Genomic DNA, 23,096 nt, shown 5'->3' with positions numbered 1-23,096 from the left:
AGCCCAGCTCCAAATACAGTCACATTCTGGATATGGGGATGGGGATGCTTCCCTGGGGGCTCAGCCAGTAAAGAATCTCCCTACAAAGAGGGAGACCTGGGTTCGATCCCTGGGTCAGGAAGATCTGCTGGAGAAGAGAATGGCAACCCACTCCAGTATTCTTGCCTGGAGAATCTCATGGACAGAGGAACCTGGCAGGTCCATGGGGTCAAAAAGAGTCGGACACGACTTGGAGACTAAACACTTTCTGGATAGGGGGATTAGGATGCTAACGCATGAATTTGGGTGACACAGCCCAGCCTATGACAGCACTGTCCCTGGACTGACCAGATCAAAGGGCAGCCCCGTTTCCGTGTTACATGGACTTCTCTGCACAGAGAGAACCCCAAAGCCTTGTAACATGAAACAGATCCCCAGCAACTCCAGGGTGGGCGGAATGGGAAGGGTGGGCGTCCAGACAATTCACAGGCAAAGCTTCCCCAGGTGGCCCCCGAGGCTGCATCTGAGGCCTGTCCGCAGGTGCCTGGGCCTCAAGCGCCCTAAGAAGCAGGCACCGTGGGAGTCGGCATGGGCCCTGACCCCAGCACGGCGCCAGGTGGCCAGTGCTGGGAGTCCACTCGGGGACCCTGGAGCCCCGACCCTCCACCTTCAGCTACCCACAAACCACCTTTGCTGTCGTGATCTCAGACCCCAACGCAGCTCACTCCCTGGTCGTCTTTGAATTACCTCTTTTTTAAATTCAAATTTTATTTAAAAAGGAAAACCAGACTCAAGCTAGTAAACATGACCTAACTGCTGGATCCAAAGGGCAGATGAGGGTGGGAGGGGGGTGATGTCAAGGAGAGGCCCGGCCAGAGAGACGCAGAAGAATGTGGAACCCAGGCCCGGTAACGCTGTAAGTTACATGCAGCCGTAAAGGGCCTGAAGAAATGGCCATCAAGTGTTTTCAGAGCCAGGTTGAAAGTAATTAGAGGCTTAAGAGAGCCCCCCCCCCCCCCAAAGAAATACAGAATAGCAGCAAGCAACTGAGGGAGTTAGCCACAGACTTCCTTAGGAGCTAGGATGGAGGATTCGAAGTGTTCACAATTCCCCACCTTCTGCACTTGAGCGGGCCCTGGGCTGCTGGGCTGCAGAGTCCAGGCCTGAGTCTGGCAGGACTGGACAAAGCCACAGGGGCCTGGTCCCAGCCAGACGGGCTGGTGAGGGTCAACCCCGGGCCTGAGATGAAAGATCCACACTGCCGGGCTGGTCTGTGGGCCATTGCTCTGTAAGCCCCGAGAAGCCTTAAACCTAAGGGCGAAAAGAAAAGAAATACCAAAAGCACCTAACCAATATCACACTGGGTTGGCCAAAAGGTTCCTTTGGGTTTTTCTTAACATTTTAAATCCGTCTGGGTTTTTCTGTAACATTTTAAATCATCTTAAAGTGAAATAAGGTTTCACTTTCCCACCCTGGACCTGTTTATACTCGTCATCCCAATCAAAATTGGCAACAGAATGGCAGGTTTAGTCATAAGACTTTGCACCCAAAGTATAATTTTAAGAAAGTTCAAAAATGTCTAGAATGTTTCAGAGAACATTGAGTTCCCCAATTTTCAGTATAATTAGGTTACACTTTACTAATCAAAGTAATAAAAGAATGACTTTCATCCCTGAAACAGAATTTTTGTTAAAATTCATGGGCATTTGAGTTTGTAAGTGAGATCCCACTGTTACCAAAGGCCCACTCTTTTTTTTTCTTTCACTTTTTAGCTGCACCCCACAGCACGTGAAACCTTAGCTCCCAACCAGGGATCGAAGCTGCGCCCTCTGAAAGGGCATCTTAACCACTGCACCACGGGAAAGTGCCAAAGTCTCCTTCTTCTCAGGGGATTACAAAATCACCTCGATTCATAAAGAGAGTAACAGCTGTAAATCACGTTTATGAGCTTTAGGAAAGCTAAGTCTTAGGCTACGTACCTTGAATAAACTCAATATTGACTCTAAAATCACAAATAACTGAAGGTTCTCTCTGCTTCATGGGAAACCTTTGCTGGGGAAAAGAATAGGAAATTCGTAGGGGCAGACTGCTTGCCAACAAGGAAAGCCAGTTGTCCCCTGAAAACACACAACCTCAAAGTTGAGAATTACGTTTTATTCGGTGGGCTTTCTGAGGACTTAAGCCCGGAAAAACAGCCTCTTAGATCACTGAGGGACCGCTCTGAAAAGGTAAGGGAGAGCCAGGTTATACAGGAGTTGTTGCAACAAAATCAAGTAACTGGAACATCAGAAGATTATTATGAAAGATAACCAGACAGCTCAAGTTAATGAATTTAACGGTTTTCCCTGAACCGGAAGATGCAAGAGTCTGGGCTGATTGAAATCACTCCTTTGATATGAACCTCAGCTGTCTGGAGCCAGCATACTGGCCCCTCAGGTTGCACCGCCCGAGGTGATGACACTTTTGCCCACAAAGTGCTCGTGTGAAATCTGAAATTCCACTTGGGGAGAGGCAGCCCTGGAGCCAAAGCTGTGGTCTCGGTTCCACACCCACAGGCCCCGGGGCAGGCGCATCCTGCCGGGCACAGCTGTCTGTGACGTCACAGCAGCACTGGCGATGACGTACCGCTTCCCCGGATTCCATCCCGTGGTTCTGCCGCCTGCCCACCCCGCCACGGCCGACCTGGGGCCCACGCTCCCGAGTGTCATGATCAGGGGCCAGCCTTGGTACTGCCACTTGCTGTGTTGCCTTTGAGAAAGCCCCTCGACCTCTCTGAACCTCCCCCACTTCACCTGTCACACGAAGCTGTAGTTCTCGTTTTCCTGAGTTCAGACGATCGTCTGAGTTCCAGACGATTTCTGCACAGTCGCTTTGTAAACTACAAGTTCTGTTTCTGGCTAAAGCACAAAGGCCATCACGGAAGTCAGACTCAAATAAATGTAAACAGTTGATGAAAACGAGCTCTTATCTGGATATGAGAGACTCGGCAACAAATTGCTGTCCCTGTGTCAAAGCAGCCGCGTCTGCGGGCAGAAGCCTGGCGCCTGGACTGAACGGACTGGAGCGGAAAGACAGGCAGCAGCCGGCCTGCGGACGCCCCCAGCCACGGGGATGGCAGTTCACAGCATCCTTTCCCCCTGGCGGTGCTACCCATGTTAAAAGGCGCTCCGTGGAAGGAGGGGGCCCCAGGCAGCAACAGGTGACCCGGCTCCTCTGCATGGTCTCCGGGTAACAGCCTGCAGGCGGCGCAGCCTCGGGAGGGAGGGGGGCACAGTGTGACTGCCAGCGAGGGTCCCCAATGCCAGCCCTCCAAGGACGCCTCCAAAGCAGGTCGGCTCTCCGGCGACCCTGGCAAGACGTCACGCCTTGGCGGGCAGATCCAACGCCCTGTGGCTGGAAGAGACAGCCAGTCCAGGACGAGCAGACCACGGGCGAGGGCTACACGTAACCTGTCATCGGGAACAGGATTGCAGGCACAAAGGATGAGAGAAAACAGCAAAAGTCCGGGGGGCAGGCCTCTCCCCCTCCCCACAGAGAGAAGGGCATCTCACTTCAAAATAGATTATTCTTCCTCAAGGCGTGCAGTTTTGTTTTCTCATTTGTCTTTTTTAATTCATTTTTTTTGTGGCAGTTTCGGGTTCACAACAAAATTGAGAAGAAGGTACGGAGACTTCCTGTGTACCTCCTACCCAGCCCACCCCCCAGAGGTGCAGCTCGCCTACCATCAACGTCCCCACCAGAGCGGTCCGTTGGTCACTGATGAACCTAGACTGACATGTCATCATCACCCAGAGTCCACAGTATGAACAGGGCTCACTCTTGGTCTTGTGTCTCCTGTGAGTTCGGACAGATGTTTAATGCATCCACCACTGCAGCATCACGGAGAGCATTTTCTGCCCTGAAAAACCCTGAGAGAGAAATGCTCCCTCAACTCACCCCTCTCCACACTCCCACCCCTGGCAGCCAATGATGTTTTCACTGTCTCCACAATTTTATTTTTCCAGAATTTTATATAGTCAGAGCTGTACATTGCGGGCTTCCCGGGTGGCACAGTGGTAAAGAATCAGCCTGCCCACGCAGGAGACGCAAGACTCAGGCTCAATCTCTGGGTCGGAGAGATTCCCTGGAGTAGGAACTGGCAACCCACAGAAGCCTAGCAGGTTGCAGTCCGTGGGGCCACAAAGTCAGACAAGACTGAGCACGCACGCATGCACGCGCGCGCACACACACACACACGCACTCACACGCGGGCACACGCACACATACCACACGCACACACACTCACATGCACGCACATGCACTCACGCACACGCACACGTGCACATGCACACACACGTGCACATACACATACGCGCACACACACTCACGCGTGCACACATGCACACATGAAGACACACGCACACATGCACACACATGCACACGCGCACTCACACGCGCGCACACGCACACACACGCACTCACACGCGGGCACACATGCACACATGAACACACACGCACACACGCGTGCACACATGCACACACTCACACACATGCACACACGCGCACACATGCACACATGCGCACACATGCACACGCGCACTCACACGCGCGCACACGCACACACAGTGGGCAGCCTTTTCAGACTGGCTTCTTTCACACTGTCATAGCATTTAAGGTTCCTCCGTGTCTTTCTGTGGTGTGACAGCTCATCTCTTCCTAGCGCTGAATAACATTTCATCATCTGAATGGACCACGGTTCATCCACCCACCCATTACAGGGCACCTCGTGGCTTCCAATTTCTGGCAATTATAAATAAAATCTGTGTCCCAGTTTTTGTGTGGGTCAAGTTGTCAACTTTGGGTTAATGCCCAGGAGCACGGTCGCTGGGACACACGGTAAGACCGTGTAGACTTAGGTGAGACTGTTGTAAGCAGCCGTCGGATCGCCTTCTGCAGCAGCCGCACCGCAGTGCACCCCCAGCAGCAACAGGGCGAGTCCACCAGCTTCACATCCTGCCCGTGGCTGACACGAGCACTCCAGGTTGGGCCACTCGCCTACGTGTGTGGTGGTATTTGGGGCTTCTTTTAGCAATTTTTATATGGAAATAAAGTTCACCATTTAAAGAGGACAGCTCAGTGGTTTTCAGGTGCGTCGTACGCGCATCACCAGTGTCTACTTCCAGGCCATTTCTATCAGCCAAATGGAGATCCCCAAGCCCATCACATCCACTCCCCATGCCTTCCTCCTCCAAATCCCGCCCCAGCCAACCCTGCCCCTCCCCATCGTGAACCCCACTGTCTCATCCAGAGCACTTCACATGCCTGGAATCACACAGCGAGAGACCTCTTACGTCTGGCTTCTTTCACTCGGCATAATATTCTTGAGGTTCATCCATGTTGTAGCGAGTGTCAGGGCTTCACGCCTTTCCATGGATGAATGATGTTCCCTCGTACGGAGGGACCACGTGTGTGTATCCATTCGTCTGTGGGTGGCCGTCAGTGTTTTTAACACTTGGGATCTACTGGAAGTAAAGCTACTGTGAAGAGTCACACGTGTCCATGTCTCCTGGGCAGACGCGTGGGAACGTGTCCATGCCTCTTGGGTATGTGCGCACGAGTGGAACCGCTGGGTCTGCTTAACTCCTTGGGGACCTGCCGCCTGCCCTCCCCCGTGGGCAGCCACATTTTCTCCGTGTCAGCGGCGTGGCTACAACAGTCCCTCTTTCATCAGTTGCCATTCAGTCCTCAAGCTCTTTACCCCGTGCTTATCCAGTATCGCCCCCATCTTACCAATAAGGAAACAGAGACATAAAGAGATAGAACAAGTACCTAAACCAGAGAGACAAGACGTGGCAGAACCAAGATGTGATGCTGGACCCAGAGTCCACTCTCTGAAATACTGCTGTGCCGTGAAGGGTGAACACAGCTGGTCAGGGTTGTCCAGACCCTTGTCGGGACTCCTGGGAGGGCATCTCTGAGCCCTTGAAATGTTCTCCTGAGAAGAGTGACTGTTTATATGAGGCCATGAGCCACAACAGGTCATTTATACTGAAAACATGATTGATGGGGAGGGCCTCGGGCTTGACCGCGGGGCTGGAGGCTAAGCTCCGCCTGCGGGTGGTCTGCCGTGCCTCTGTGACCGACCCCCAGGAAAACCCCGGGACTCCCTAATGCTCCCTGGGGAGGATTCCTGATTGGCAGCAGCTCACGTGTGTGGTCACACAGGGCTTCTGGAAGAGTCGAGTGTCGTTTGCAAGAGTCTTCTGGGACAGGACAGCTGGAAGCCGGCCCCCGGCCCCCCTGGACCCTGGCCCAGGAGCCTGTGCACCAGCTGATTTCACCTGTGTCCTCTCTCTGCAATGAAGTGTGACTACAACAGCTTGGCTGAGTCCTGCGAGTCCTTCCAGAGAATCACTGAACTCGAGGGTGGTCTGAGGGCCCCTGAATAGCCGGTTCTGTAAGTGACTGAAGTTCTCAGGAGCAGAGCTGCATGGGCGAGGCGGGGAATCTGACACCTGGATTGATGTACTGGCAGCTAGGTCACTTGCATAAAAGTAAAACAGGTAAATCTAAAGAAAGAATCAAATACCACAGAAAGGAAATCTGGAGAAGTCTGCTCCCAGAGTAACCGGAGGACCAGGGCAAGCACCCTGGCTTGCGGGCACGTTTCCTGGCTCGAGGTGGCTGCAGGAACAACGCCCCCACCCCCCACAAGGCAGGTAACAGGATCCGACTCGCTTCCCGTCTGCACTGCCCGGAACAGTGGCCAGCTCCCAGGTAAGGTGAGCCTGTGCGGGCAGGACCGGTCCCCATGGACAAGTTCTCAGGTGACGGGCTCCCCACGTGCAGACGAGGACACGGTGCTGCCTGGGACTGCAGACACAGGTGTGCATCACATACACACACTGGGTGTCTGTCCCCCACCAGCCACCGCTGCACTTTTAGGGCAAGCCCCACCCAGGTCTCACCTGGACCCCTCAGCTGCGGCCTGATCACAGACACAGAAGCAAGCCCAGGGGCGTGCTTCCCGTCACATGAACTAGTTCCCTCCCTGGACGCCGCCACAGAGCCACGGAGCCAGTCCTGGGCAGGATGCAGGATAGAGATGCCACAGAAACAACATCTCCTCGGAAAGGACGCCCCCTCCACTGCTGGTGAGGATGCAGAGATGCAGCCTCTATGGAGAAGAGTATGCAGAGTCCTCAAAAAACAGAGTTACCGCAGGACCCAGCAATTTAGATTCCTGGTGGCTCAGTGGTTAAAGCGTCTGTCTGCAATGCGGGAGACCCGGGTCCGATCCCTAGGTCAGGGAGATCCCCTGGAGAAGGAAATGGCAACCCACTCCAGTATTCTTGCCTGGAGAATCCCATGGAGGGAGGAGCCTGGTAGGCTACAGTCCACGGGGTCACAAAGAGTCAGACACGACTAAGCTACTTCACTCACTCACTCAAAAACAGAAATATCGTATGATCCAGCAATCTGACTTCTGGAAAGATAACCAGAGAAAACTTCCATTCAAAAAGATACATGCATGCCTTATGTTCAGAGCAGCACTATTCACAATAGCCAAGACATAGAAACAACCTAGATGTCCATCAACAGGTGAATGGATAAAGATGTGGGACATTTATACAGTGGAATATTACTCGGCAATTAAAAAGGAATGAAATTTGGGTCATTTGTAGAGACGGGGATGGACCTCGACTCTATCATACAGAGTGAAATTAAGTCAGAAAGAGGAAAACAAATATCATACATTAATGCATAATATACGTGGAATCCAGAAAAATGGTACAGATGAACCTAGCTCCAGGGCAGGAATAGAGACACAGACGTAGAGAATGAACGTGTGGACACAGCGTGTATATGACTGACATGTGAACGCTACCAGGTGCAAAACAGGCAGCTAGTGGGAAGCGGCTGTACCGTAAGGAACACGGAGCTCAGATCGGGGCTCTGTGACGACCTCGATGGGTGAGGAGGAGGGGCTACATGCATACACACAGCCGGAAACTAACACGGCACTAAACCAATTACATTCCAAAAAAATTAAAGGATGTGCAAAAAAAATGCCCAGTGGGCCTGAACTACATTCCAACGTCCTAGCTGCTGGATTAAATATTACTTTGGATCCATTTCGTGACTATGAAACAGCTCTGATGAGTGGAACCGCTCTCTCTAAAAACATCCAGGGAGAAGGAGCGCTGGAAGGCGACCGTGTACCTGCCATTCGGGTGGAAGGAATAAATACAAAAGAGGAACAGGAGCGTAAATATTCAGAGAACGTGGAACAGCGCCCTTCCCTCCATCCCCGGCTGTGCGTCTGACAGACAGGTAAATTGCCCTATTTTTCCATCCATGGCTACGGGACCACAGCAAAATTACAGAGACCGGCTCGCTACCTAGGCAAACAGGCGATAATTTGTAATAAAATAAAAATGTCAACAGTAAAAAAGAAAAAAGAAAGCAAAGGGGACCATTTGCATCCACGGAAACACCTTGAGTTTTATTTCCAACCGCCCGAGATACGAAAAACCTCATTCAGCGGAAGGTTGATGTGTTCCCTTGTTCGTTCCAAGGAAAGGTGAAGTCAACGAATCGGTGACTCCCCGCAGTTATAAAGCCACACGGCAGCTGACCCTTCCAGGAGAGCTGGACCACAGGCTGGCACCAGCCCCCACCCAGCCGGGGCTTGTGTGAGACCCACTGCTGGGCGCATCCCAGGTCTGCAGAACAGCAAGGAGATCCAGACACCAGGTTCTCCATCGGATTCCCCCCACACAGCCCCCTGGAGCCCTGTTTCACAAGAGCCATCCCCTTGTGAATGTGTGGCTAACGCCCAGTGTTACCAAACCTAGAAAACTCCTGATTTGGCGACATGACTTTTTTCATTTGAAACAGACTGTTATTGCCCCTCTGATGTTTACTTGCTAACTCATATCTGACTCTTTGGCAACCGCATGGACTGTAGCCCACCGGGCTCCTCTGTCCATGGGATTTTCCAGGCAAGAATACTGAAGTAAGATACACATATAAATTTACAGTCACATGAATATCACTTTGCTTGCATTCACTCTCATCTAACTTCTCTCTTACCAGGAAGCTGTCTCTATGAGCCTCAGTAAATCCGGCCCCACCCAGAGACCAGATCCTAACTCATTCCATCGGGCTACTTCCACTCACTTGGCACGGGCTCAGAGGAAGGGAGAGACCCGGCTTCTGCTGGGAGAACCCAGGACACACACAGCCTGCTCCGCTCAGAGAAACCACCCTCCACACCTCGATGTGGGCAAGCCCTGCGCCAAAGATCTCGCTCAGCAGCCTCGGGCCTGGAGGTAAAAATATCTCAGGGAACAGACACAGCAACGCGTGAGAACACGTAACCAGCGCCTGGGATCCTCAGACACACGACACACACCCTGGGGCCAGGGCGGGAGCCCCACTGACCTGAGGGCTGGCCCGCTGCTTTAGAGGCCTCCCAGGAGGCTGCAGCCCCGGAGGCCTCCCTGCCCCAAGGAAGCTCCGTGAGGCTCCGTCGGGACAGATAGTCTCCTTCCAACTCTCCCGCACACAATCTTGGACTCAGCGTAACACGCAAACATGTCATCAATTCTTTTTTTAAAACAGCTTGGTGAAGGTGTAACCCACATGCCATACAACTCACTTGCTCAGTCGCTCAGTCATCTGACTCTTTGCAACCCCACGGACTGCAGCACCACAGGCTTCCCTGTCCTTCACTATCTCCGTGAGTTTGTTTAAACTCATGTCCACTGAGTCGGTGATGCCATCCAACCATCTCACCCTCTGTCGTCCCCTTCTCCTCCTGCCTTCAACCTTTCCCAGCATCAGGGTCTTTTCCAATGAGTTGGCTCTTCACATCAGGTGGCCAGAGTATTGGAGCTTCAGCCTCAGCATCAGTCCCTCTAATGAACACCCAGGACTGATCTCCTTTAGGATGGACTGGTTGGATCTCCTTGCAGTCCAAGGGACTCTCAAGAGTCTTCTCCAACACCATGGTTCAAAAGCATCAATTCTTCAGTGCTCAACTTTCTTTATGGTCCACCTCTCACATCCACACATGACTACTGGAAAAACCACAGCTTTGACTAGACAGACCTCTGTCAGCAAAGTAATGTCCCTGCTTTTCAATAGGCTGTCTAGGTTTGTCATAGCTTTTCTTCCAAGGGGCAAGTGTCTTTTAATTTCATGGCTGCAGTTACCATCTGCAGTGATTTGGGAGCCCAAGAAAATAAAGTCTGTCACTGTTTCCATTGTTTCCCCATCTATTTGCCAAGAAGTGATGGGACCAGATGCCATGACCTTCATTTCTTGAATGTTGACTTTTAAAACAGCTTTTTCACTTTCCTCTTTCACCTTCATCAAGAGGCTCTTTAGTTCTTCATTACTTTCTGCCATAAGGGTGGTGTCATCTGCATATCTGAGGTTATTGATATTTCTCCCAGCAATCTTGATTCCAACTTGTGCTTCATCCAGCCTGGCATTTCACATGATGTACTCTGCATATAAGTTAAATAAGCAGGGTGAAAATATACAGCCTTGAAGTACTCATTTCCCAATTTGGAACCAGTCTGTTGTTCCATGTCCAGTTTTGCTGCTTCTTGACCTGCACACAGATTTCTCAGAAAGGTACAATTCAGCGGGCTCTCCTGTGATCATGGAGTTGGGTAGACCATCACCTCTGCCCATATTAAAACAGTTACACAGTCTCAAGAACACCATAATTCTCAGCCATCACCTCCCAAATTCCCAGCCCCACCACCCCTGGCAACCACTCATGACTTTCTATCTCTACAAATTTGCCTTTTTGGGGCATTTCATATAAAATGGAATCACATGCTATAGAATCATTCAGCTCTCTTTTATCTCTTTTCTTCAATTCTCTTTTGTGAAAAGCCTTGTCCTTGGGCAGAGCTAGCACTGCCCACGGTTCCATGAATTCTACGCCTGAATCACTTCAAAATACGAGACTATAATACACTTGAACCTCTCAGCATAGTGTCCATCTCAAAAAGGGTTTTGCTATGGGATTTCTCTGATGGTGCAGCAATTGAGAATCTGCTGTACAATGCGGGGGACATGGGTTTGATCCCTGGTCAGGGAACTAAGCTTCCTGATGCTGCAAGGCCATGCACTGCAATGAAGACCCATCACAGCCAAAACAATAATTAAGAAAAGGTTTTGTCATGTCCTCAGCTTTCACTGAGGTCAAACAGTATATGAAAACTCTTGGGGCATTTTTGGTCAAACCCCAACTGAAAACACCACTTGAGAACATTCCTCCTAGACTAGAGCACTAAGGGAGCCTGATCTCCAGGTGAACTCGTACTAGAAAAGAGAGCTCTGCTAGCCCAGCTTTCCCTTTTCCCCCTGGCTGCCAGGAGGCTCAGAGATAAAAAAGCACATGTGGCTGCAAAGCCACGCTGTCATCCCAGGAGCTGGTCACAGCTTGATGGTTCTGGTGGAGTTTTAATGGTCTTTAACCCAATATTAACAGTCCATGGAGTCCCAAAAAGTCAGACACGACAGAACAACTAGGCACAGCATGACCCGACATTAAAGCAGAGTTCTTTCAGGGGGGCCTGCAGCAGAATCACTTAGTAAAACTAACAAGGCAGATTCCTACTGAACTGGAGGAGGTTTTAGAACCTGCGATTTCAACAAGACGCCCAAGAGTTCCCGTTCCCTGGCTCAGGTTCCAAGTCAAAAGCAACATGACACACCCCTTTTCCTAGGACTGAGATGACCCATGTGGGTCAACAGACCCAGTTCTTCCTCATCCTCGATCATCCCCACCCCTGCAGGGAGCATCGGTGAGTTGGCCCAGGTGCCGTGTGCAGGGGCTGTGGTAGACGTGGCCGGCACGCACAGCGGCCCGGGGGAAGGGCTCCGCCTGCCGGGATGACGGCGCGGCCCTCCCTCCGCTGAGAGGTCTGGGAGGATCTACATGACGAGCACAACGACCAGCACCGCTTTCCCGAGACCGCATGGCCTCCATCTCAGTCCTCATTAGAAACCAGCAGCTCCCGTGGAGACTCCGGTCCACCTGGACCCGTGCGGCCTTCTCAACATCACACTCCAACCCCAGGGCTCTGCGAAGCCAGGGTCCTTCCGGCATCAGTTCTTCGGGTCCCCCTCCTGACTCGGGGGGATGTTCCCCTCCCCACCTGTCTCAGTGGGTGACCAAGTCTAACGTGGTTGGAGGAGGCGGGGGGCAGAGGAGCAGAAGGAAACCCAGGGGCGCTGGGCTCGTTCCCCCAGTGGCCCCGAGATGCCTGAGGGTGCAGCTGCGTCCTGGGCAGGCCCTGGGAGCTGAGGGCCGTGACAGGTCTCAGAGAGCATGCAAGTGTGGAGACGGGGAACCCTCCTGGGAGGTGGGGTCTCCTGACAGTCAAGGGCATGGGAAACAGGCCCACAGACAGTGTGGAGCCGCATGTTCCCATGAGGGGTGGGCATGGCCTGGCAGGTTCCCCAACCCCTCGGGCCTCCTGGCTCCCTCTGCTCTGGTGAGAGGTGAAGGTCCTGGGGTGGCCGGAGCAGAATTTACCCACCCAGAAAGACCAAAGGCAGGAGGCGTGTGGGCAGGGCTTGGGGTGCCCGCTTGACCTCCAGGCCTCGGAAGCGGGTGGAAGCGCTGAAAGTGGACATTCATCGGGGACACTCGGGGCACTTCTGTGGGGGTCAGCAGTGTGAGCCCAGCGTGCGGACCTCAGGCTCAGTCTCGCTGAGAGAGGAGGTGCTCAGGGCCTTCCTAAAGGAAATCAGTCCTGAATATTCACTGGAAGGACTGATGCTGAAGCTGAAACTCCAATACTTTGGCCACCTGATGGGAAGAACTGACTCATTTGAAAAGACCCTGATGCTGGGAAAAATTGAAGATGGAAGAAGAAGGGGACGACAGAGGATGAGATGATTGGATGGAATTGTCAACTCAATGGACATGAATTTGAGTAAACCCCGGGGGTTGGTGATGGACAGGGAGGCCTGGTGTGCTGCAGTCCATGGGGTCGCAAAGAGTCAGACATGACTTAGCAACTGAACTGAACGCCTCTCCCAGTGGTTTACCTGGGGCGCGTCCTGCAGAGAGTGGCAGGGTGATGGCAGTCCTGCCCACGCCAGCGCCAAGCCCACTCCCCAAGATTTCAGCTGGGCCACGGTGACCTGGGGAAAAGGCATCACATCTTCCCATGGTGACTAGCTAGCCATCGAGGTAAGTCTGTTCAAATCCTGAGCCCCAGCCGCACACGAGGCCCCACTTCCCTTCCTCCTCACTGAAATGTGGCCCTGTCCCCCGACCACAGTGAAATCGGGATTCACGTGGTGTATGACCATCCAGAGCCCGCTGTGACAAAGGGCCACAGGTTGGGCAATACAAACGTATCCTCTCCCAATCCTGGAGGCCGAAAGTCTAGAATCAGGTTTACGGGATGGAAATCCAGGCATCACAGAGCTGGCTCCCTCCCAAGGTTCTCGGAGCGGGGCCTTCCTGCCTCTTCCGGCCTCCAGGGGCTCCAGGTGTCCCAGCTCACAGCTGCATCCCCCAACCCTGCCTTCACGGGGTCTCCTCTGTTCAGCCCTGCCTGTCATAAGGCCTCTTGCGATGGCATTAAAGGCCCAATGAGATAATCCTGGGTAATCCATACATCACAGGACCCTTAGGGTTTATGATGAAGGGCAGAGAAGCCTGGCGTGCTGCAGTCCATGAGGTCACAAAGAGTCAGACATAACTTAGCAACTGAGCACAACTTCATGAAAACGGAATCTCTGCATTCATTCAAGGTAGCACCTTCAATCACGGGTGAGAATTCACAACTCTGTGCGTTAATTCCGTTACTCTAAAGTGAAACCCTCTGCCACCTGTTATATAACATCCTGGCTGTTGTTCCCTAAGTTACCACCTGAGGGTCATTTTCCATGTTTTTCCAAGTGGCAAAGGAAGGGATTGCTTCCAAAGGCCTGAAACCCAGAATCCCTGAAATCCACACCGCTTTGCTACATGATGACCATCTCCACTGCAAGGGGACATGGTGGCCAGGACAGGGGCCATGGGGGGCGTCCACGATGAACGGTGGCCTCTAGGACATCCGGAGGTTGCTAAAAGGCAGGGTCCCTTTGCGGGACACCTGAGGATGCAGGAAAAACAGCTGAGAGGGAGATGAAGCGCGCAGACAAACCCGGGCCTGATGGAGAATTCTGCCTCCATTCCCCCAACCCCCTCAGGACGCAGCACTTCCTGGGCTCACGAAGACTGACCCCCGAGAGATGGAAACTCCCCTCCTCCATCCACAGCACAGGACCACCATCCTTCTCCAGCTGAAAGGCCTTGGGAGGCTCCCCTGAGGCTCATCCCTCCGTAAACACCCAGCCCCCCGAAGCCCCCTGTCCTGGAGATGACCAACTCTGTGGGTGAAAGGCGCCCTGGCCGGCAGAGCAAGCTGACAGTGCGTCCACTCCCAGCCTAAAGGACCGCCCAGTCCAGCCGTTCCTCTTCTCTTCCCCTGGCGTATCAATGACCACGGTCACAAAGATGGATTCTGAGACCACAGCTCCCACCACTTAGGGCCAGCAGAGAGGAGTTCCCGAAGAAGCGCTGGAGGCCCAGCCCTGACGCAGGGTTCCCGACTCCGGGCCGGGGACAGGCAAACGCTCGGGTCGATCGGTCAAGGGTCCTTCTCTCAGAAAGGAGACAGGAGGAGGTGAGCGGGCCTTGGTACAAACCCAGCCTCAGGGAGGTTCGACCTGGTCATGAGCCAACAAGCCCCCACCCGGCCTGGGGCAGACGGCCCCCACAAATGCAGAAACATGCTGCTGGGGGGCTCTGTGCCCTGCCCCCGGCTGCCACCACAGTGACCCTAAGCAAGGCCCAAGTCCAGAGCCCAAGGGTGGGGACAAGGCCACGCAGTTCAGCCGAGTGCGGGACCTTCCCTCAAACCTGGACACCTCCTTCTCCGAGCCTGCTCCGTCGCAAGAGGAAAGAGTGGCCACAGCCTCCACGAGAGTCGCCCACAGTGTGCACCCACCCGTCAGCTCTCCGCGGAGCCACGCGAGTGAGCAGGCGTGGGGATCGGCACCAGGGGCTTCCCCACGAGGGAACTGCATCCAGCTCCTTGGACGGTCAGAGGACGAGGGAACTGCAGGCTCTGCCCGCTTGGCCGGAACAGTGGGCCTGGGGTCCCCCCCGAACCCCGTCACCGCCCGCCTGCCAGGACAGCGACCACGTGCACCGGGGGGAGGGCGGGAGCAGGGGCCAGAGAAGCAACTCGCGGCACACGGAGGGACCACGACCTCATGGGAGGGCTTGCACAAGGACAGCGCGAGGGGCTGAACTGGATCTCAGGCAGGACTGGAGGCCCGGGAGGCCAGGGGTAGCAGGTGCGCCCCCCCCAAAGCGGAAGGTGACCAGGGCTGGGGCAGCGGCCCTGACATTCTGCTCCTGCCTGGGGTACTCGTAACCCTAGGACGTTCTTCTTCTCATCGGAATCTGGGAAGGTGCAACGGGTCTCAGCGTTCTTAAGCAGAAAGCAGCGATATACAAGCAGACCATAAACAGATACACAGCACGTCCATGTATTAAAATCTCGTTGGGGTGGACAATTTGGAACAAGGGTCTAAAATGTCTCCTTGGATAGGTGATACATTTTTTAAAAAGTCTGAAAAACATGTCCAAGCGGGAGCGGACCTCACAGACCTGCCTCTCTGGTCCCCAGGCTGGGCGGCCGGGTGTGACACCACAAGGAGCTCAGGGTGTGCAGAGCCACGGCCGGGCGGAGCCTCTCGGGACCAGCAAGGCCCGGAGCAGGGGGTCTCACCACTGGGGGCCCAGCCCCTCACCCGAGGACAGCGGTCAGTGCCCGGGCCTCACGAGGTCAGCGTGGTAAAGCCCAGCATCCAGGCAACACTGAGAAAATGCCCATTTTAAGCACATATTACAGATAAATGACTCCAGAGGAGCACACAGTAGATGGTCAACATGCAACCAGCAACGGGCGTCAGCCTGCGAGCTCAGAGCACGTCTCAGCTCCACCGAACCACAGGCTGCGGGCTTCCCTCTGTGGTCCCCGCGCCAGAAACAAGCAGGCATCTCCTGGTCCATGAAACAGTGGAGGCAGGGCGCCGGTCACACCTCCTCCCCCATCTACCCTGAGCCGTGCCAGCTGAGTCCAGCCAGGACATCTCAGAGCAGAGACGAAGAGCCAGACTGGGGTCTCAGCCACAGTCCCGGTGAGTCCCCCCAAGTTCACGCTAACTGGGCACCAAGGGCAGGCGTGTTCTTCCAGCACCCAGGACAACCCCCCGCAACTCTGCCTCAGGGACTGGGGCCCTGGCCACGAGAAACCGCCGTCCTCTGGCCGGGGTGCCAAAGCAGGGAGGCAGTCCACACCACGGCACTGAAGATGTTCTAACTCACCAGAGGCGCTGGCAGACTAGGCCCCGCAGAAAGGCTTCTCGGAACCAGAAGTGACCACGCTCCGATGGGTCAAGGCAGGGAGACAGGAGACATGTCCAGAGCTGAGAGAGACAACCAGGGCACCGTCAGACGGAGGCTCCACAAGGAGGCCGAGGTCACAGCTACAAGCGCTCTGATGCCTGCGAGCTGAAAAGCATCAGCTGCATTTCTGCTTCCTGAAAGATGGCACAGATGCGCTTTCCCCACTCCTCCCAAAACCTGCAACAAAAACCGCAGGACGTTGTATAAGAAACAAACCAAAGACTCGGAGGGGTAGAGAGAAGGCAGGCCGGTCAGGGACCAGGGACCCAGGGAACGGCATAGCGGCCGGTTCTCTGAGCTGGGTTTTTGCCTCACATCCCAGATTGGGAGCTAAGAAGCCAGACGGGGCCAGAAACACCAGTTGCTGTTCTTCAGTTGCTCAGTCGTGTCCGACTCTTTGCAGCCCCATGGCCTGCAGCACGCCAGGCTCCCCCGTCCTCCACTACCTCCCGGACCTTGCTCAAACTTATGTCTATTGAGTCAGTGATGCCATCCAACCGTCTCATCCTCTGTTGCCCTCTTCTCCTCCTGCCTTCAGTCTTTCCCAGGATCAGGGCCTTTTCCAGAGAGTCAGCTCTTCGCATCAGGTGGCCAAATGACTGGAGCTTCAGCTGAAACACCAGTAAACGCAGGGAAAAAAAGCTGCAAAGAATGACTACTCTCTCCAGAGAAAAACCAGGAAAATGGCAGCAAAACAGGAAAAAAAAACGTTCAGGCAATCACTCCGCTACCCCACCCGGATGTCACGGAAGAACTGCGGCCCCCACCCTGAGTCCCAGGAGCAGAGGCCAAGGGGGGAGCCTGGACGTCCCCTCGCGTGGCCGTCCCAGGCACTCAAACCTCCACAGGGAGGAAGGGGGCAGACAAACCAAGCTGTGGAGTTGGAACTTTCCTCCCCACAGAGCAGGCACGCATCCTCCCCCAGTTCCACTGTATTAACGCAGACACCACGCGGAGCCTGGATTTCCGCATGCACACAGCATCCCTCCCTCACCTCGGTGCTCAGAAGAGGGTTAACAGAGAGTAAGGACCTTCCCCATCGCCAGCAAGTGAGGCCACCCCCACCTCGTATCCATGGAGACCACGTGGGGAGCAGGTCCCCTCCCCCACAGGCAACAGCAAGGAGCCTCCCCACTGGGGTATCAGCGGGGCTCAACCAAGGACCCTGGACGTCTGCCTTCAGCGGGCTGAGAGTGATGTCTGAACAAACAGGCTAAACTGGCAGGCTCGATCAGACCCACGGTCTCATGGCAGAATATGAAACTGTGTACATGTCCACTGAAAACCATTCGTCATCCCCCAATCCAGGAAGATCTCAAATGCGTGAAAGCTGACCGGTGGATGACATCAATGAGCGGACAGAGATGTTCGCGCTGAAATTGAGTCTGAAGCAGCAAAAACAAAAACGCTTCGACAAGTTAACTGTCAACACACTGGAAACATGTAAAAACAGAAAACCTCACTGAAAAAAAGAACAGAAAATCAACAAGGAAATACAGGTCTTCCTTGATATATGATGGGATGCCATCTGGGTAAACCCATCCTAAGTAGGAAACACCGTAACTCAAAAATGCACGTAATACACCCAACTACTGAACGTCACAGCTCAGTCACACCTCCTTCCAGCACACTCAGAACACTTGGACCAAATGATCTAACACAAAGCCTGTTGTATAACGACGTGCTGACTGTCTCACTAAATCTACTGAGAACTGTCCTGAAAGTGAAAAGCAGGATGGCCGTCCGGGTACAGAGTGGTTTCGCGTTGGCCGCTCACCCCTGTGACCACGTGGCTGGTGGGAGCCACAGCCCACTGCTCCCGCCACGATAGAGGATGGTTCCACGTGTCATAGGCCCAGAAAGGTCAACATTCAAGATTCAAAGTCAAGTCTCTACTGAATATGTACCATTTTCACACCATCAGAAAGTCATGCTGCTGGACAATGGAAACTAACACAATGTTTTAAATCAACTCGACTCCAATAGAAGAGCTTCCCTGCTGACTCAGCGGCAAAGAATCTGCCTGCCAATGCAGGAGACGGAGGTTTGATCCTTGAGTCGGGAAGATCCCCTGGAGAAGGAAATGGCAACCCACTCCAGTATTCTTGCCTGGAGAATCCCATGAACAGACGAGTCTGGTGGGCTACAGTCCATGGGCTCACGAAGAGTCAGATATGACTGAGCAATTAAATAACAACAAGGCTCCAGTAAAAAATTTTTTAAAAGAAAACACAGAAGGGAAAAAAAAGAAAAAGAATAATTGAAAATCGAAGTCTAAGTTCCCATCTCAGGAAGCTAGTAAAAGGTGAGGAAAATAAATCCAAAGCAAAGGTTTGAAGGAAGGAAGGAAATAAGCAAAGGAGTAAAGATAAATAAAAACAAAACCAAAAAAAAAATAGAGAAAATCAATGAAAATGATGAGCTGGCTCTTTGTAAAAGTCAATAAAATTGACAAAACTAACCAAAAAAGACAGAAAAGGCTCAAATTACCAATTCCAGGAATGTAGCAGAGGATATTACTATAGACCCTGCGGGCACTGAGAGGATAAACAGCTCCCCACATTAAATTACACAATTTAAATGAAAGAAGCCAATTCTTCAAGCAATGCAAACAGTTACAACTCATTCTGTATGAAATAGGTAATCTCAGAAGCCCTACACCTATTAACAAGATTGAGTTCCTCGTTATAAAACACACGTTTTTGTAAGAAAGAGGAAATCGCCACACCCAAATAGTTTCACCAGAGAATTCCAAGAAACGTTCAGAGAATTAGTATCAATTCTATACAATATCTGGAGTAGGAAATGGCAACCCATTCCAGTATCATTGCTGGAAAACTCAGTGGACAGAAGAGCCTGGCGGGCTGCCGTCCATGGGGCTGCAAAGACTCAGACACGACTGAGTAACTGAGTACACACTATACAATATCTTCCAGAAAACAGAATCCAATCTATTTTATGGAACCAATATGATACTGACACTAAAACCATACAAAGAGAAAATCACAGGCCCATATCCCTCAAATATAGATGGAAAAACAATCCTTAACAAAATATTAACAAATAAGAGTTAAGCAATTACTGTGTAAGAGAAGAATTATAGATCAACACAAGTAAGGTTTATTTCTGGAATGCTAGGCTGGTTCAATCTTTTTTTTAAAAAATTAATTTATGTGATACGCTACACCAACAGGTTAAAGAAGGAAAATCACACAGTCAAAGCAATCAATGCAGAAAAAACATTTGACAAAATTCAACATCTGTGACAAATTCCCCTCCCGCAAAAAAGGAAGAAGGGAAATTCTTCAACCTGATCAAGAGCATCTGCAAAACGTCATGTAATCAGCTAACATTATTCCAAATAGGGAAAGATGAAACGCTTTCCTTCTGTGACAAGGAACAAGGATGTCTGCTCTAATCATTTTCACTCAACACAGCAGTAGATGCTCCAGGTAACAGAAGAGGCAAGAAAAGAAGACATAAAGCAGACAGATCAGGAAAGCGAAAGTGTTGGTCGCTTGGTCGTGCCCGACTCTGCAACACTGTGGACTGTAGCCCGCCAGGCTCCTCTGTCCATGGGATTCTCCAGGCAAGAATACTGGAGCGGGTTGCCGTTTCCTACTCCAGGGGATCTTCTCGACCCAGGAATTGAACTCGGGTCTCCTGCAACACAGGTGGATTCTTTACTGTCTGAGCCACCAGATAAGCCCCCTGATCAGGAAGATAGAAATAAAAATGCTCCCATTTGCAGGTGACAAGACTGTAGAAAATCCCAAGGAATCTCCAAGACAACACTTCCTACAAATAATAAAAGAGTTGAACAAGGTCACAAAATACAGGATCAACATATAAAAGTCAAATGTATCCCCCTATACTACCAATGAGGAGAAGGCAATGGCACCCCACTCCAGTACTCTTGCCTGGGAAACCTCATGGACGGAGGAGCCTGGTGGGCTGCAGTCCATGGGGTTGCGAAGAGTCGGACATGACTGAGCGACTTCACTTTCACTTTTCACTTTCATGCATTGGAGAAGGAAATGGCAACCCACTCCAGTGTTCTTGCCTGGAGAATCCCAGGGACGGGGGAGCCTGGTGGGCTGCTGTCTATGGGGTCGCACAGAGTCGGACACGACTGAGGTGACTTAGCAGCAGCAGTAGTATACTAGCAATGAACATGTGGACAACCAAATGTATAATCCAATACCATTTATAACTTCTCAAAAAAGCATTTAGGTGTGAGTCTAACAAAACTTGTACGCTGACGTCTACATAAATCAGTGAAAAATAAAAACATCTAAGGGCTTAGGCTTTCCTGGTGCCTCAGTCAGTAAGTGCAAGTCGCTCAGTCGTGTCCAACTCTTTGTGACCCCGTGGACTATACAGTCCACGGAATTCTCTAGGCCAGAATACTGGAGTGGGTAGCCATTCCCTTCTCCAGGGGATCTTCCCAACCCAGGAATCGAACCCAGGTCTCCTGCACTGCAGGCGGATTCTTTACCAGCTGAGACGCCAGGGAAGCCTTCAGACAATAAAGAATCTGCCTGCAGTGCGGGAGACCAAGGTTCCATCCCTGGGTCGGGAAGCTCCCCTGCAGAAGGGAATGGCTACCCACGCCAGCATTCTTGCCTGGAGAATCCCACGGACAGAGGAGCCTGGTCAGCTACAGTCCACGGGGCTGCAAATAGTCGGACACGACTGAGTGACGAACACTTTTTCACTTTTCAAGAAGTGGAGAGGCAAACCCTGTTCATGGGTTGGAAAGTTCAACACAGTCAAGACATCGACTTTCCCCAAATTGAAAACACTTGGGTGAAACATGATCCCAGCAAGATTTTTTTTTTTTTGGTAGATATAGATGATATTATTCTGAAATTTATATGGGAAAGCAAAGGACCTAGAATTACTACAACAAATTTGAAAAAGAATAAACTGAGAGCCATCAGTTCACCCAATTTCCAGACTTACAGCTAAAGGAATCAAGGCGCTGGCGTTCTGGGGGACAGGCAGGGACACAGGTCAACAGAATTCAACAGAGAGCCCAGAAACAGACCCACACAAAGTCATAAAAGCAACTCAACAGAGGAAGGTGGCCCCCCAACAAAGGTGCCAAAGCAGCTGGACACTGACAGCAAAATGAGAGCCTTAACCCAAGCCTTACCGGCTGGAGTCGGAAAAAGAACCGGCAACCCACCCCAGGATTCTTGCCTGGAGAATCCAATGGACAGAGGAGCCTGACAGGCTACAGTCCACGGGGTCGCAAGAGTCCGACACGACTGAGCGACTGCACCACCACCACCAACCCAAGCCTCACAGGACGACCCGGCAATCCCACTCCCGGGCACACACACAGACGAAACTTATTCGGAAAGATACATCACCACCACCCAAGTCCACAGAAGCGCTATTCACAACAGGCCAGACATGGAAGCAGCCTAAATGTCCATCAATAGGGGAATGGATAAAGAAGATGTGGTACATATATATACTGGAATATTACTCAGCCATAAAAAAGAGTGAAATAATGCCATTTGTAGCAACACAGATGCACCTAGAGACAGTCATACAGAGTGAAACAGGTCAGACACAGAAACACAAATATCATATGATAGCACTTTACATGTGGAATCTAAAAGAATGACGCAAAGGAACTTATCTACAAAACAGAGACAGACCCACAGACACAGAAAACAAACTATGGTCACCAAGGCGGGAAGGGGTGGGGAGAGGAAAAATTAGGAGTTTAGGATTAACAGATACACTGGTTTAGTCACTCAGTCGTGTCCAACTCTTGTGACCTCGTGGACCATAGCCCGCCAGGCTCCTCTGTCCCTGGGATTCTCCAGGCAAGAATACTGGAGTGGGGTGTCATTTCCTTCTCCAGGGAAGATGGATATACTATTATGTAGTAAAATAGATGAACAACAAAAGCATCCTGTATAGCACAGAGAACTGTATTCCATATTTTCAATAACCTACAATGGAAAAGAACTTGAACAAGAATTAGACATATATCCATCTTATCCATCTATGTATAACTGAGAGCTTCCCTGGTGGCTCAGTGGTAAAGAATCTGCCTGCCCATGCAGGAGACACAGGCTCGATCCCTGGGTCAGGAAGATCCCCTGGAGAAGGAAATGGCAACACATTCCAGTATTCTTGCCTGGGAAATCTAATGGACAGAGGAGCCTGGCAGGCTTCAGTCCATGGGGTCGCAAAAGAGTTGGACACGACTGAGCTTCTAAACAACAATAACGCATAACTGAGTCACTGTGCGGACACCTGACACTAACGTGTCAATCAACAATACTTCAATTAAAAAAAAACAACTCAAAGCAGATCACGGGGGCCTTCCCTGGTGGCGCAGGAGTTAAGACTTGAGCTCGGAAGGCAGGGGGCATCAGTTCAATCCCTGGTTGGGGAATAAGATGTCACATGCTATATGGTACAGTGTGAAAAATTAAAAATAAGTAAACAATAAATTAATTTTTTTGAGTAAAATTTAATTTTTTTTAAAAGAATGAATCATGGACTTAGATGTAAAATGCAAAACTATGAAACTTTGGAAAAGAAATTCTCACAGGAGAAAACCTTCAGGCTCTAGGGTTAGGAATGCCAAAAGGATGCCAAAAGC

The 23,096-nt window shown here is 51.8% G+C and overlaps 1 protein-coding gene across 2 annotated transcripts in view; it reads right to left on the bottom strand.

Moving 5' to 3' along the window:
- The window catches only part of SHANK2 (SH3 and multiple ankyrin repeat domains 2), a 554,292-nt gene that overhangs the window by 504,464 nt on the left and 26,732 nt on the right, over window positions 1-23,096 (bottom strand). Inside the window, exon 2 of one of the 2 annotated variants that reach the window (XM_043924122.1) lies at window positions 16,385-16,642. The exons of the other annotated variant lie outside the window; for it this stretch is intronic. The gene's annotated coding sequence lies outside the window, so the exon portion shown is untranslated. The remainder of the gene's footprint in view (window positions 1-16,384; window positions 16,643-23,096) is intronic. 2 annotated transcript variants of the gene reach the window in all.

Source organism: Cervus elaphus, chromosome 2 (assembly GCF_910594005.1).
Source record: "Cervus elaphus chromosome 2, mCerEla1.1, whole genome shotgun sequence".
Lineage (NCBI taxonomy): Eukaryota > Metazoa > Chordata > Mammalia > Artiodactyla > Cervidae > Cervus > Cervus elaphus.
The sequence above is the reverse complement of the archived record's forward strand: the minus strand, read 5'-3'. Positions and strand labels throughout refer to the sequence as shown.